We start from the raw sequence: 16,310 nt of genomic DNA on the forward strand, positions 1-16,310 counted from the left end.
GAGGTGTCCATGTGTGTGAAAGAGAGAGAAGTGTGATGCAATGTAATTTTGTGGTTTTATGTCCTTGATCAAATCTGTGAATTTCCTGCCAATGTGTTTGATTTGGTCTGCTTTTCTTAGGGGTGATGTTCATTTAAGTGGAGGTGAGCCTTGTCCTGATTGGTGGTTTTAACACTTAACCCAGGAATAACAACAATATTGAATGGTTCAGGCTTGGTCTTGGCTCGACTGCTTCGTCTGTTGGACTCAATTTAGCTTTAGTTATTGCCTACAGCTCAGCTAACATTCACTGGGTTGGCTCGTATTCAGTAGAGATGGGCAGTCTTTGGGAGGAGGGAGATTTGTTTCCACTGTCTTTACGTTTCCACACAAAGACATACAGAACAGACTTGTTGCAGCAGAGCTTGGCTGAGATGAACATCTTGAAATACAGAGCCTCTGTTGGTTTTTTATCTTTGTGGCTTACGTGATATGAGAATCTCATTCCACACAGCAACCTGTTGCAATTGCTTTCTCATATGTAACCCTATTCCTGACTCACAAATGTGGCTAATACTGTATAAAATACAGTGTATTTTATGAGATTGTCAAATGGCCTGAAATCTTTTCAATGCCATTTTTTTTTAGGTTAATATTCCATGCCAACCATCAATAATGTGGACAGTTGCTATAACTGAAATGATAACATACAGTGAGTGAGCCTAGGGATGCAACGATGTCGTTAAAATGAGTTGATCCTGATGAATTTCCATTAGCGGGATAATTGTGAACATCATCACAAGTGACTTGGAAGAGCTGTCTAACTGCTATCATGATAGAGAAGTGAAAAATAGCCTGATTTAAAAAAAATACAGGATACAAAAACACATTAAAACATTTTATTTATCCTTTATTTATGCAGGCAGCACTTATGATTCATGATCATCTTATTTAAGATTAGATTATTCAATTGTTTTCACACAAAAAAGATGCAATAAATATGTGTGTAAATGTAAAGTGATTCCAATATGTTTAAGTGCCATAAGAGTTAGCATATCTTGATGATTATCGGGATAATATCATGTATCCCAATTATTTTGGCCAGGATAATCGTGATGTGATATTTTGTTATTGTCCCACGTCTAATTGAGCCTAACTGAAGCAGCTGCCTTCTTTTATTTATACCACTCATGGAATTATATGAAAGTATTATGTCCCAATTATCCTGGCCAAATATTCCATTTCAGCTTGACTTTAATGTGGCAGCAAAACATACTGGAATCACGTGTCAAGAAGCACATTTGGATTGCATCACAGGTAGAACACCTATATTTTAGTGAAGATCATGAAGGACAAATAAAAGATAATTTATGAATTGCATAGCATGTCTGAGGCTGTTCTTCCAGGCTCTGCCATCACATCCTAATAGACATATCCTAGTACTTCACCAGAGGGCAGTCTTGCCACAGTAAAAACAACCAATACACCCTGTCACACTAAACCGATTAATTAAATAAACATTCAACAGGCAGCAGTGAAGAACCTCAGAGTAGTTTTCAAGGTTTGAACACATTATGCGGAAATATGAATTGATAATGGCCTCTGATTTACCGTGTTTATCAGGTGTAAGATGTGAGAGGAAATTCAAATTTTTAACATTCACATTTACGGTATAGTTTCCTGCCTCTGTACACGGTAATTCACCCCTGCATGAACAACCAGAAATATCATCTACAAAGGAAAGGAAAATAAGTAAATGAAATGACACAGTGAAATGTATGAACGCAAAAATCAGTCCGGTAATATTATATTCAATATAAATTGGTAGATAATAAATAGTATGCTTTGTAAGGTCTGCGTGACTTCTCTCTCTCTCTCTCTGTGTTGTGTAGGCATTTATGAAGCACTCTGCAGTAGTTTGTTTCCCACTGCTGTGAGAAATGCCTGAAGCAAGTGAGGGTGAAATCACAGAGCAGTTTTGTTTTCACCGGTACTGCCGTCGTGCTGCCTTCCAATACCGAGCACACAAAACCCTTTGCAAACTGCAGAGAAACGATGCTGAGGAGGAAACGGAAGGAAGGGAGAGAGACATATATTAATGATCTGTTCACCATGAAGACTCCAGAGTTGTCCAGTTAAAAGAAACATGTTGAGCTTGTCGTGTGATGGTCGTTTGAAAGACCTGCTGATGACATTCATTTTGTAATTAGACACAAGCTCTTATGCTGCAAAGCCCATTAATGAGATGATGCTATTCCAATAGATCACTCAGCCTGAGCTGATTAAGTTGTGAATGTGAGATAAAGCATAGCTGCTCCATTCATCCATACAATGTAAGCAGCAGATCCATCTGTAGACATAGAGAGTGTGTTTTCAGCCCCTTTATCGTCATAAAACAAGGTCAGATCACTGTCAACAAATGTTTTGTTTACCATCATGCTGTCTAATTAGAGCCTCAAACTTAGATGCATTTCTTTGGAAGAAGTGTCCGTCTATTGTGATCAAAAGGTGACTTAATATTTGTTGTTCATTATAAAAACGGAAATTGTAATTCACATCACACAGGTCTATTTGCTTCTGTTTACTTACTAGTAATAAAAGAGGGTCCTTGATAGGCAGCAGAAAATCCCACTTCAGTTTGTTACGAGTGTCATCGGGGTTAGCAGAGCATTCTCTCCCCGTTGGCCTCGGCGGCTTTTTGAGAGAGAGGCACTTCAGGTAAAATGCAGTTAAACACCCACAGTGCTGTGACTACTGCTAAGCTATCCACAAGGACAATATTTGTCTCTTTGCAGGTATTTGACTTTTTCATACATCCTCTTTGAATTTTAAAGCAAGGTCCCTCATACAGTACACTAGTTTTATGACACTGAGAGAGAAGCACCAGTCTCCGTCTGTGTCTCTTTCAAACTGGAATGCTTGCCTGGCTGTACTTTGTGTTTAGTTGTAAATGGCAAATGTTAGCACGCACACTTCACCATGTTATCCTACCTAGTGTGAATATGTAAGCAATTAGCTTAAAGCACCGCAATGATTTAGTTAGGGGGGGGGGGGGGGGGGGGGGGTGCAGTAAATATCCTTTTTGTTAATTTATTTAGAAAATAATTATTATTCAACAGCTGCTCATTGGCTATAATTCTTTAACAGTTAAGGGAATCAAATATTGGCAAAAATAAATTCATCACAAAAATAAATCACAGAAATGTTTATGTAAATGTACCCAATTTCCAACTGAACTGGGCTGTAACTTAAACCCATTCTTTAGGCACACCAGACTAAAGTGCTCATGTGAGGACTCATTGTCGTGGAGCTCAAGCACTTTGACTATGCTTTAATTCTGTATTGTCTACAATTGATTTACGGTTTGACACAAATCCTTTTAACCCGCTAACTTGATTTAACCGACTACTAGTGCACTGGCAAAACTTAAAGGGTAATTTCTGTTCTTCTGAGCCACCAGCATGACTATACGTCCTGGGGCCTTGTTTTAATTGTGCAAAGGTTATGACAAATTTAAAGCAGCTTTACTTTGAATGTATGTACAGCAGTGAGAAGTGCCAAACGACTGAATGAAGGTGAATATAGATCAGAGAGTGAGGGGATTAAATAAATATGCTTTCAGCCAGTCACATCACTGGTCTCAATGCTGTGAGACAGCTGAGCCAATCACATTGATGCATGATGACGCCAACCCAACAAGTGAGGGATTGGCCTCTTCAGGGCATCATGTTGCTGCCTGGATGGTGCAGAGCAGCACAATGTGAACGTACAACAATCTGCAGCCAGAGGCAGATGGCTTTAACAGTTAATTAGTACAATTGATGAGAGGATCCAACAATGAAACATAGCAGCAATCCAATGCTATTCACTCAAAATGTTACTATAATTCAAGTTGCAAATGGATATATCTTAAAATGTGTCAGGGTTTTCTTTGTGATGCAGTGCAAGAATAATATATGACCTCTGTCCTGCTGTCCTGCTGCCTTCTGCCTCACTGTGAGGGATTTACAGTGCTGGGAATCCATTTATCTGACTTTGTTTAGTCACTGGGTCCGAGGTACGTTCACATTAAATGCAAAACGATTTTATTCTGCACGGTTCTATTACATACTAACTCGGTGTAGAGACACAAATTCAACCTGGGTGGCATTGGGCGGTACAAATAAGGCAAATTTGGTATTTACACGAGTTTAAACTCAGCGTTGAGATTCTCCTCTTGTCGTTACTACACAGAAATGGAGACAAAACATAGCATAGTGGTCTGTGGTCTTCCAGAGCTCTATAATAGAAGCTCACATTAGTACAGAGACCAAACGAAGCCGAGTACAGACCAGAGACTATCTCTGGTACAAACAGCAAGGTCGCTGCCGTATTCAAGCCTAGATGACCTTATTTTAAGTGTTTATGAAGCAGCTAGAGTGTTAGCATAGCCAAGCTCCAATTGATCCAAACTCCATTCAGAAAACAAGCATTTTAAAAGTTATTTGCTGTCTTGCGGACAGACCTAGTAAACCATGACATCGGACTTTCTTTTCAAAAAATGTTTAGGGGTTTCAATAGCTCAGCTGGAGAATAGCAGGAAAGGGAGGGAAGTAGGGGCTGACATATGCGCGACAGTGATGCGGCTTTCTGAAGATGAAAAACAATCACGCTGTCAAGTCGCAGTGAAGAATTCCTCCGTCACACCAGATAAACTCAGCGATGCTGGGATACGTTGCAAGGGGGAAGCAGCAGAAAATGAAAATGACAACAGACGATTTGTTTTGGCGTCTGTCCACTGGTTGTTTCCCTCTGTTGTCCTCCATAGTGCTCTGCTAGTAGCAGCATGGATTCTGCTTCAAAACTCCTCCAAATGTGGTTTGGATCCAATTTCCAATTTGCTCTACAGACTTTCTAAAATCAATCTATTCTGCCAAAATACGGATTTGAACTGGCAGCCTGAACAAGTGTGTTTATTTACATTTTTAGCATGTTTGCCTTATTACTCTGCACTTGCTCCAATTATAAAATTTGCTGCTTTGACGAAACAAAGTGGCAGCTGAGTGATGTTATGCCAGAAACTGAAATGGGTGTTATCAGCACTAAGTATATTTCAACCAAAACACCAACGACCAGTTTTGTGCTCCCTCATTTGAATGAACCTCTCACTAGTGCACTGAACACTCTGCACTGGCCACGGAAATACCACGTATAAGTGAATTTCAGAAAATTGTCTACTTGCTGGTCGTTGTGCCACTACAGAAATGCGGCCTTTAGTGTTGTATCTATCACTTGAAATACTTCTTTCTCTGCATGTACATGCACTGGTGCATTTTACTGAACCTTTTGGTGTATTTATCCTTCTTTCTCTCTGCTTCTTGTTTTTTCTTTACGGTGCAAAAGGTTCCAACCATGCAATTACATCCAAAATATTATGTCATATTTGTGTGACAAAGGTACTCTGAGGTTCCCAACTAGAAAAGGGTTGCATGCTGAAATATTACGTTTTATTAGATTGTGAATGCTGTTTGATTGTGTTATATGCAGCGCATTTTCTTTAGCAAGTTATGCAGGGCTGCTAAATTAATTTAGTTTGGAGTAAGATAGCAAAAGTACTTCAGATATGACAGTCATAGTCAGGGGGAACTTGAAAATTTCAGCAAAACTTATTAATTTAAGTTATTACAGTTAAAAAATTAGGATATTTTCAATGTATTACAGCGACTGACTCTCTAGACGGTAATCAGTAAAACTACTTAAGGTCTTAGTCGGGAAAATTTTGAGCAGAAATGCATTGGCCATCTCAACAAACCTATATGTAAACTGTTTAAAATAAGGATTTCTTACAGAACAAATAGGACTGCATCTAAATTCAAGTGGGCTTCACCGCAGTGTTTTATGGTGATGCTGTGCTGCTGCGTGTCTGTCCATGCATTCTCAGTGTCCTCTTTTCATGCTGCAATGCTCACCATTATAAATGTGTTTTTCACTGCGTAAGAAAATGCCATGTGAGCGTCTGTCAATTGTGTGTCCAGAGCTGCCAACTCTCACACACTGACCATGAGACTGTTACCTGCACTGGTGCATAGCAAGAGACTATCTGGGTTTAAAATAATGAAATATGGGTGATTTGGATATGTTGGTTAAACAGTAGGGAGTAGAGGAGAGAGAGAGAGAGAGAGAGAGAGGGAGGTTAAGATACCATTATCCTCATGAGTAAACATTAATGGTGTTTGGTTGGAATGGTTGCTCACCTTACAGAGATCACATACTGGAGGTCGATGCTTCCTGATCCTTTAATTACCGACTACATAACCAAGTAAATGAATATTTGTCCTTGCACAGATAGTGGCTTCCTCTTTATCTACATGTCTCCGATGTGAAAAGAAGCTTGTTTTGCCTGATCAAAGAACAAGGGGAGACAAGTGAGATGGTGGTTTCTCTCAGATCTTCCCTCCGCCCCGTCTTACTCGCCTGGTAGAAGCTGACAGAATTGATTACACGGAGCAGGAGCACTTTGTCAGGTCTGAATGCATTTTTCACAATGTGTCACTAGGAACAAAGGGACACTATTAAAGCTTTCGTAACACCCTCTAAAACTTTTGATTTCCCCCTCCATTAAGCAGAAAACGTCAGGCAGACGGCTATTTAAAATTAATTGGCAGCATGTCAGCGGCGTATTTACATTTTGTTCTTTTAAAGATGCAATTAATTACAAGAGTTGAAGAAATCTGCAGAGACATGAGATGCGTTGCTTGCCCTCCTCCCTGCAGACTGTCTTCTGCTCTCAGGGAATGAAGGCAGACTTGCCAATTAACCACCAACTAAAAAGACCCACAGCTCGCATATTTCAGCAGGTAAAAAAGGCCCACATTTAAAGTGCCTGGCAGGAGATGTAACACACAGACAGTAGCATGTCGTTTGCATACTCTTGTTCTTCAACTCCACAAGGAAGATGTAACAAAAATGTTCTCTTTAAAGAGTTTTGTAACTCCAGGAAACTATTGCAAATTGGGTGCCGGGGAGGCATAAAATGTAAGTGCTGTATGCAATAAGTTAAGGGCCCCTATTGCTTCTGCTTTCATCGTCAAATGAGCTTTTCTTTAAAGTATAACTAACAGAACTGTACCAGTCACCCTCACGTAAAGTCTGTCTGGCATTCATCATCAAGGGAGCAGTTACATCGACATCCCACAGTATTCCCTGTCTAGACTCTTGGACTATTTATATCACTGGAATTAATGAAACGCAGTACATCCAGTAATAGAAATGAGGCAATGAAGCATCTGTGTCTGGCAAAATATCTGTGTGTATGTTGATTTCTTTGAGAGCATGGTTTTTTTTTCTTATTTAGATGAAATGGCAGAGTCCTGAATTTACATTGCAAATGTTATTTTTCTCCAGCGTCTCCACTTGTTAAATGTGGCACTACTTTTTCTCTTCCCCTTGGGATGCCCCTAATAACCCACACCATGCCTCCAGCCGCTGGCCTCCCCTGACATTCACAGAGAGACCCATGTCACAACAAAGCAAGGGCTTGGCTTTCTCATTCCTTTAATGCTAAAACACAAAGTGAAGCTGTCAGAAATGCCCCGAGGCAAAATAAGTATTTTTCTTCCTTCCCCCTCCCCGCCCGCCTCGCCACCACCAGCGACCATAAACACGACGACAGCACACAGGAGTTGCAGCAGAGCTTCTTTAAAAGCACCATATGCTTTTGTACTGGAAATACATTAGTCATAAGGGGGAGGAAGCAGGAGGAGGGAGGAGGGCAATTGAAGTTTTGCAATAACATCTCAAATGCCCCACATTTCCACTCTAGCAGTAAGTACGGAAAAGTTTGAGAAGAAAGAGAAAGTTTGATGTAAGAACATAAAAAGGAATAATGCTAGATACCTCGGGAGCTTGCTCGCTTCGCGCATTCCTGTGAAGACCAAAGAGGGCCTTTTAAAGAGCTTGTATAATTGATTCCACCCAGAGGTAACCCAAGGCAATCACCTTCCCCACCAAAAGTGAACACTCAAGCCCTGTGTAAAGAGAGGCTGTTTTTGTGCCATGTTATTGCTCTCTAGTCCCCGACATCGTTTTTTTTCCCCGAGGTTTCATCTGCGAGTGTGAATAACTACGAAGTGAGGCAACGCTGAATAAACATTGTCTGAATATGTGATTGATGGGTCAATTTGGGTCCCTCGTTTCCTAGCGCTGGTGGCGGCATTCACATTGATTATGATGCCTGTGATCGCTGGCCAAAATACAGTCCTTGAAAGTAGGAAGTCTGTTGGAAAACGTCCAGCGCTGCCTCAGCCAAACAGATGGCTCCCGATGCTGCAGTCATATCCATATTAATGGCATGATTACAATGGATTACAATCGAGAGATCTTGTCATTAACGTTGTGATTTAAAAAGCAATTATGGTTTTTGATTATCCTCTGTGTGTGTGTGTGTGTGTGTGTGTGTGTGTGTGGGGCTTCGCCGTGGGCCCGTAGAGATGGTAGATTGATTCCTCATCTGAGGACTGTGTTTAGCCTCCTGACTGACACCTAATGAGCTTAATCTGCATAACGATGAAATGGAGCAGAAGGATGAGAGTGGAGGATATGGAAATGGTGAAAAGTGCATTATTGTTGTTGAGAAAGGATGTTCAGATATGCTTGTTTGTATATGTTTCTTTGCTTCAGGTATAGGGCCCTATGAAATCTGTTTTATTTTTTCACAAGTTCGGTGTTTTCCGTTTTAATTTTCCCAAAAATCTGTGTTTTACATTTTTTTTTAGCATTTTTTCCATCTAATTGTGTCTAATCATGTGCTTGATGAATCAAAATTAAGAAATTTACTGAAGAAACATTGCAGCAGTTCTAATTCTAATTCCTTGTCATTCAGAGACCTTGAACATGAGCATCAATATGCAAGTGTATGTGCAATCATTTATGGAGTCACAATATAACTCAATCAGCTCAAAACTGGTTCTAACAGAACTGTCATTGATGATCATGACATTTTGTTCAGATGATCAAGTCTAATGACTTTGGTGATCCCCCGCAGGCTTAGATTTAGAAATCCAGACTGTGTGATTTTCAATGCTGTCATAAATACAGATGCTCCTCTTTCTACGATGCTGTACTGATGTGATGTTTTGTATTGCACAGCAAACGCCACCGCAGGTCGCTCTGTACGCTGTAACCGGCAGCTGAGCTCAGAATGATGGCGACCGACTGTTTTCGGTTTAGTCTTCTTCAAATTACAAGAGCGGTTAAAAGCCACATGATTTCATTCAACTGCCAGTCTGTCATCACCACCCGCATATCACCTCCGCTCGGTACCATTGGTTCTCTTTCCAGCCAAACGCTGGCTGGAACACAATCAGACAAAAAACGTCAAAGCATCACACCAAGCAAGCCTTTGGTTAGGGTAAAGGCAGATTGGCAGCAAGCTTTTCCCTAAATCACAAAGCTGACAGTTTCATTGCTTAAAGGTGCAAGATGTGGGATTGGGAGCCTATGATTGGCTCTTAACGTTTCTTAACATGGTGACAGTGAGCCGGTGTCTCACAGGTAGAGGTGATAACGGTACAAGCAACGTGAGAGCTAAAACGTTTTGACGACGCCGTTACTAGCTACCTGCTGAATGAGTGCAGTGCAGAGCGACGGCCACCAGCTAGCCAGGCTCACATTTGACTTCATTCTCTGCTTATAGTGATCAATTTCACCCAGACAGAGATCACTATAAGAGGTTTCCACTATAAATCTACCACTACCATCTCACCACAAGTGGAGTTAAGTGAATGTAAGACACTGTGTTGCTCTTTTAAAGCATGTGCTATTTTAAGACCTTGTAAAGGGCAGCAGCGTCTTCTCTGATGAAGAGAAAAAGACAGGTAGCAGTGTAACAATTTGATCCCATCTTTTGCCTCCGCTCTGTTATTACCTCAGGTGTGAAATCCTTTCCCGCTCACGCCGGTGAGCCAAGCGGGCGTGCTCAGCTGTGAAATTGTGTCTTTTCTGCTCCCCCCACCACCTCCTACCAGCTCCTTTCCTTGTCCTTCGTCAGGGTCGCAAAATGCTTTTTTCCTTGCCTTTTTAAAAAAAACAAGCCTTTTTCCTGTTGTGAAGTGAAGCCTGTTCTGCTTTAGGGCTTAATAATCACGTGCCTTCTTCTGTGTTCTGAAGCTCATAATGAGGGGTTCAGAAACACCTCAACATGGCAGTGCAACGGCTGCTTGAGATGGCTGACTTCTCACATTACCGGATAACTGTGCTAACGTCGTCTTGTACGAGCACTCAGAGGAAATGAATCAAACATAGATCTGGGAAGCTCCATCTGGGGACATTCAAATTGAGATGTAACGAAAGCCCAGCAAAAAGGTGCCATCTGTCAACATTACAAGTTTTTTTTTTTACAAGAGTGCGGCCTGCGATGTTTAGCTGGTGCAGTCAGGCAGCTTGAGGCCTGCTTGCCAACCCTACGTATGCCCTCTGTGGCTTCTCCTGTGTCTTGACGGCAGTGCCCTATTTTCTCTGTGGCTTCCCCTGTGAGAGCAGATAGCTCTTCCACACCTCGACACTGCCAGAGGGGCAAGAGAGCAGCACTTTGCCGGGAGTTTTATGACTCATAAGTGCTGGCCTGAATGATGACATGTCACCGTGCTGAATACATAACCCTCCTCACACGCCAGAGACTTTGTTTGCTTTTACTCATTCAGAGTAGCCTACAGTAGCTTTAAATCACATTAATAGGGTAACTGCATATTTAAGCTATTAAAGTGTAAGACCGGTGAAAATGGACCCCATAGTCCTTTTCGCCATGAAAAAACATCAAATAAGCCACCCAGACATTTTTTTTCAGTGATCACCCATGTATTGAGACAGCCTCGAAAGACGCTAACAGCCCCATAGCGCTAACATTGATTAGATTGGGGTGATGCGCCTAACGTATCCACAATGGCATATTTTAACCACTAATACTGCTCAAAATAGCACCAAACCTCTTCAGTAGCATGATAAGGGTCCTTACACATAAAACCAACACCAACAACGTAGTTAGCGAACCCGGAGTTTATTAAAAAGGACTGTTTTGAAAGACTTACTCACTGCCCAACTTCCAGGTACTCTCGTAGTATAGTCCGTAATTATCAGCACATTACTAAATCTGGTTTAATCACTGATTATCTTGTGGTAACAATGTGCTTTCCTCTGCTCTGACTAGTGCGTGTAGATGAAGCATTGCATTTTTCTCACTTGAGTGCTTGCTAGTTAGCTAGCTAACATTTGCTAGTTAGCTAGCTAACATTTGCTTGCTAATTCCACCATGTTTTGTGCTAACCTTACACTGGTTGCAGAAAACGAGTGGAGAAGCAAGCTGATGTCCGCTGGGTCCCTGCTGGACTACAGCTGGGAGGAGAACAGCCCCAGAGACTGAGTTGCTAGGGTTTGACCTGGCTAAATTTGATTTTCTACAGTCATGATGGTCTGTCCCTGAAACCGGCGCTACTCTCCCCCCAGCAAAGTAGATTTATGTATTTGTCCCAGTCAGGTTTGTATTTTTTCACATATTTAAGTCCTGGTTTATTTAGTGATACCCCTGTTTCCTGGTGGTAACAGCAAGTCTGGTTTAATACCCCAGGTTCCAGAATTCTCAGGTAAGCACCGGTTGCTCTTGTGTTGTATTTGTATGTTGTATGTGTGTTGTATTTTTAAAGAGTGCAGCCAAACAAACACCCATTATTAATAAACCTCTCTGAGAAGTTGGAGGTTTCAGGTTTGCAGCCTGTCGCCTGCAGCTCCGTGTCTTAACAGCTCCGTGCAATATTTATAATGTAGTTTTGTCAGCACTAACCCCTGTGAAAAATACTTATAGCGTTTCATAAGACATTGAAAGCCACCCTGTATTTTGCAAGTTGAATGTTATTAATTTGAGCAATCAGCAGTGGAAAATGTTTTTTTAGTAACTTTATACAGCTGCAGTATGGCTGTAGGAAAGTAAACAGTCAGAGTTTAATACCTTGAGTGGCCGTTGCAGAGAAAATGTACATCAAAAACGTTGTCAACATGTGTTTGGTTCCATGAAAATCCCGGGTTATCCCAGATTATTACATTCAAAGATGAGTGAGTTTAAAAAGCAGAATGTACATTAATAATAATAATAATGCCAAATGCCATTAATTAACAAAATACAGACGCAGCTAGGCAGTGTTTCTGCTTTCTATTTGTTCTGCACTGGACTTCAGAGGTCAGCTAAAACACAAACATAGAGCAGACTGTGAAGTCAGCTTTTTCTGTGGTGATTGTTCACCAGCACTAAAACTGAGGTTCAAAGTGTGAGTTATCCCATTGGTGTGTGTTTCTCATGTGATTTACTTCTTCTTCAGCACAAAATGTTGCTGAGACATACTGCCTGCAATAAATCCTTTCCCCATTAAAATGTTTGAGGATCTGTCCTGCGAGTTAAACATAATATTCTTGCTTTTAAAAATGTGGTAGTAACACCAGCACAGGCATTTTTATGTGATTATAGGAGCAGTAGTAACTCATAGGTTGTGTACTGCAGGCTGCACCAGAATGCCACTGAAAAAAGAGGCTTACGTCCAGGGATGGGTACCGAAACCGGGTATTAAACTGGCCTCAGGGCGAAATTATGAAAGACCGGAGTATCAATAAGTTCCGATGTTACAGGTTCTGCAATCACTACCGGAATCAAGAAAATACATTTCCGAAAAGGTATTGCTACATAAACTTTATCGTGTGCATTTGATCACACCAACTCTGTTTCTGATTAAAACACACATATTTAAATATATATATATATATATATATATATATATATATATATATATATATATATGCACATATGGAAACCAACAGGCAACATCTCTCCAAAGTCTTTACACCAGAATAGTGTTTACCCTCCTGCAGCCCTCAGTGGAGTGAGGCTGACAGTGGGAATGCCTGCAGAATAATTTGACAGGACTGTGGGGAGAGCTAGAGAAAAAACAAAGCCCTCCAATATGATCCCTGAGGACCCCACAGCAATCTACTGTTCTCCTCCCGCCATCGCCATTACTGACACTATTGATTATGGCCCTGGGAGTGATGATAGCATTCGGTTCTCCCCCTCCAGCGGAAGCCACAATCATGCCTTCGTGTTTCCCAAATGATAGACTGTCTCGGAAATGAAAGAGGAGGTGAGGGCTGGAGAGAGAGAGATAAGGGTGATTGAGAGAGATAGGAGAGGGCGGAGGTGGGAATGGAGGCTGGTGAGGGGGGTATTAATATGGCTCTGTTAGTTTTTCATAGCAGCTGAGGAATGTAATGTTCCTGTCGGCCGTATTAAAACACGAGGGCATGGTGTCAGAGTTGTGTCGGAGGCAGCGGGGCCTCTGTGGATACATGAAAACGCCCTAATTGCCTCATTGGCTGTTTGAATTGCTAACAAGGGAGCCTGACATTTTCAAATGGTCCTGATTGTGGAGAGCTCAGGCCACCCAGGCAGCAGAGGGTCTTGTGTTATTGGTTGCTTTTAAATGAGGAGAGGGGCATCCTCCATGTGCATATGAAGAGAATAATCGACAAGAATATCATGTGGAATGTCTGCTCATAATGGATTGGAAAGTTGCCATCTCTGTTAGGCAACACACTGCATGTCACACACCAGGTGGCTCCTTGATTTAATTAGCACAATGGAGCTCCAATTAGCTGCAATAGTAAATCAGATAGTGCTTTTTAACATGGCACTGAGCTGATAGACCTAGAACTGCATTGTCTTTTTCCTCAAGGGAAGACGGTGGATCACAGTCAGCCTTGAGTCGAGGATTTTACAGGGATTCTAAGTAGACTTTTCTACTTCACACCACTTCTGTGTCTCTTTTGTATTTAACCTGCAGCAAAGAGACCAAGTCAATGTCAGGAACAGAGAATGGAAGTGTTAAACTAAATCACCTTTTGGTTGCTCTAACTTAAGTTTGCAACTGTGACTTGGTTACTTTATATTCTTTGCACTGATAATTGAGATAACGAGAATGAAGCACAAAGGATTTTTTGAACATGCAGACTTTTGTCCAGTGCTGATGTTCACACAGTAGCACATGTTGCTGCAGAGGTAACATATTTTTGGAGGTCAGCCTCGGAAGTTAGCATCACACTGGTTCCCTCGACAAAAGGGTAATGAGATGTTTAATTATTGCAGGACATGGACAAGCAAGAAAGATAATGTTCACGACAAACGAACTTGACTGTAATGCAGCTGTAGGAAACACAGGATAGTCTGAGACTGGAGTCACCACAGCGTGAGACCCGACTGTCATTTCAGAGGAGGTTTGAGTGACAGCTCAGTGTGTTGTCAAGTAGCTTTGGAAACATGCCGACACACACACACACACACACACACACACACACACACACACACACACACACACACACACACACACACACACACACACACACACACACACACACACACTCTCAAACGAGGTAACTGTGTTCCAGACAAATCGGTGATGGCAAGGTTTCCACACCTGATTGAGCTGCCTGTGTGTGTGTGTGTGTGTGTGTGTGTGTGTGTGTGTGTGTGTGTGTGTGTGTGTGTGTGTGTGTGTGTGTGTGTGTGTGTGTGTGTGTGTGTGTGTGTGTGTGTCACTAATTGAATTCAGGGACCTTGGCACAATCAGACAGCGTTCACTGTCTCGGTAACCCTGCTCGGCATTTATCGTTATAAATCAGGCCAGCGTGTAATTGCTATTTTGACACAGATGTCGTGGCGGTGTGGCACCGAGCTTTCCTGATTCCCTTCAGCCACGCTTATTTTGCTCATATTTTCATAACCAAAGGCCTGTTGTTCCTATGATGAATAACAATATGGGTGACCTTTGTCCTCTTTGAAATGCTGTGATGTGATGCTCGAGCAAGATGAGGTTACTGTGACATTTAAAATGTGTGTGTGGAACTTGTGCTTGAGAAGAGTTGTGTTCATTATATCAGAATCTGCTTTTTATTGCCAAGTATGTGTTCGTACATACAAGGAATGTGACTAGTTTTTTTGCTGTTAGTGTACTTAAACAGAAATAGACATACAGCTAAAAATATAACACTAACAAAAAAGACAAACAAACTAAACAAAAGCATCCTGTAGTGCACTTTTGGAATTTGCACCAAGAGGAATGAATGGCAGCAACAAAAAAAATAATTTTCCAGGCAGTTAACATGGCCGCAATCATATCGTTCTAAATTCAACATCAGGTACTTGTCCATCATTGACAATATTTGAGCATCATTGATATAAACAGATTTCGCTTCCTCTGGTCCTGCTTGCCCGTTAAGTGCAGCTTGATCCAGGACGCCACGATGGAGTGAGATCTCTGTAAAGATGCCGTCACTGGACATCAGACAGCCAGGAGCATGCTGGGTAGCGAAGTCACCTTACGGAATAGCTTGGTTAGTTTAGCTCCCATCTCCTCAACCTGCTTTCGGTGGCCGGGAGGGTTTAAGTCCGTACCACTTAATCCAGCCCCCTTTTCCGACGTTAATGAATGTTTTCTGTTGTATTACATTCACTGCCCCTGTATTAAACACGAAAAGATGACACATTTAGAAAAATGCTGGGAGCTGCCAACTGCAGCATACATGCGCCACCAGTATAATGCATACATAAAAAAGAATTGTTTTTCAACTAAAGTATACAATTTCTGATTTGTAGGTAGAGTGGATGTTTGCTGTTAGAGGGTTACATTATTTAATAGAGTGTAACTGACGTGATTGATGCTAACTGTATATCAGAGTGATGGTGGGTAGAAAGAAATGAACTGCATACTGACAGGGGATTATTAAAATCAATACAATTTAACCTCTGGGGACCTTGAATATCCATGGCAAATGTCTTAGAAATCTGGCCTTTAGTTTTCAGGATACCTTTGAAAGATGCCTTATGCCTGAAGTGTGTGTCCTGTGCTCTTTCTCATCCACAGCTGCGGAGCCAGCAAGGCCCATCAAAGGACCAGATGAAAGGCTGACCCAGAGAGCTCGGCTCAGCTCTCTAATCCAAACACTGACATATGCTGCTGCAGCCACGGTGAGGACCAAGCAGATGGAGAACGGCCTGGAGAGGTAGCGTCCACAGCGGTGTGTGTGTGTGGTGGGTGGGAGGCACAGTCGGGGCTTGATCCTGAGGACTTCAGTATTACTTAAATCTCTCTCCGTGTTTTATATGTGCATTTTCATACACACCTGCCACACATAGCCCACCGAGCTGCTGCGGGCTTCCAGATGTTCTGCTTTGCATGTTCCCCACGGCCTAATGAGGACCGCTACAGTTTGCCTACACACGTTGGTGACAGAGTGAAGAAGTGGAGTGGTTGGTTGGTGTC

The sequence above is a fragment of the Eutrigla gurnardus genome (assembly GCF_963514095.1).
Source record: "Eutrigla gurnardus genome assembly, chromosome: 15".
Classification (NCBI taxonomy): Eukaryota; Metazoa; Chordata; class Actinopteri; order Perciformes; family Triglidae; genus Eutrigla; species Eutrigla gurnardus.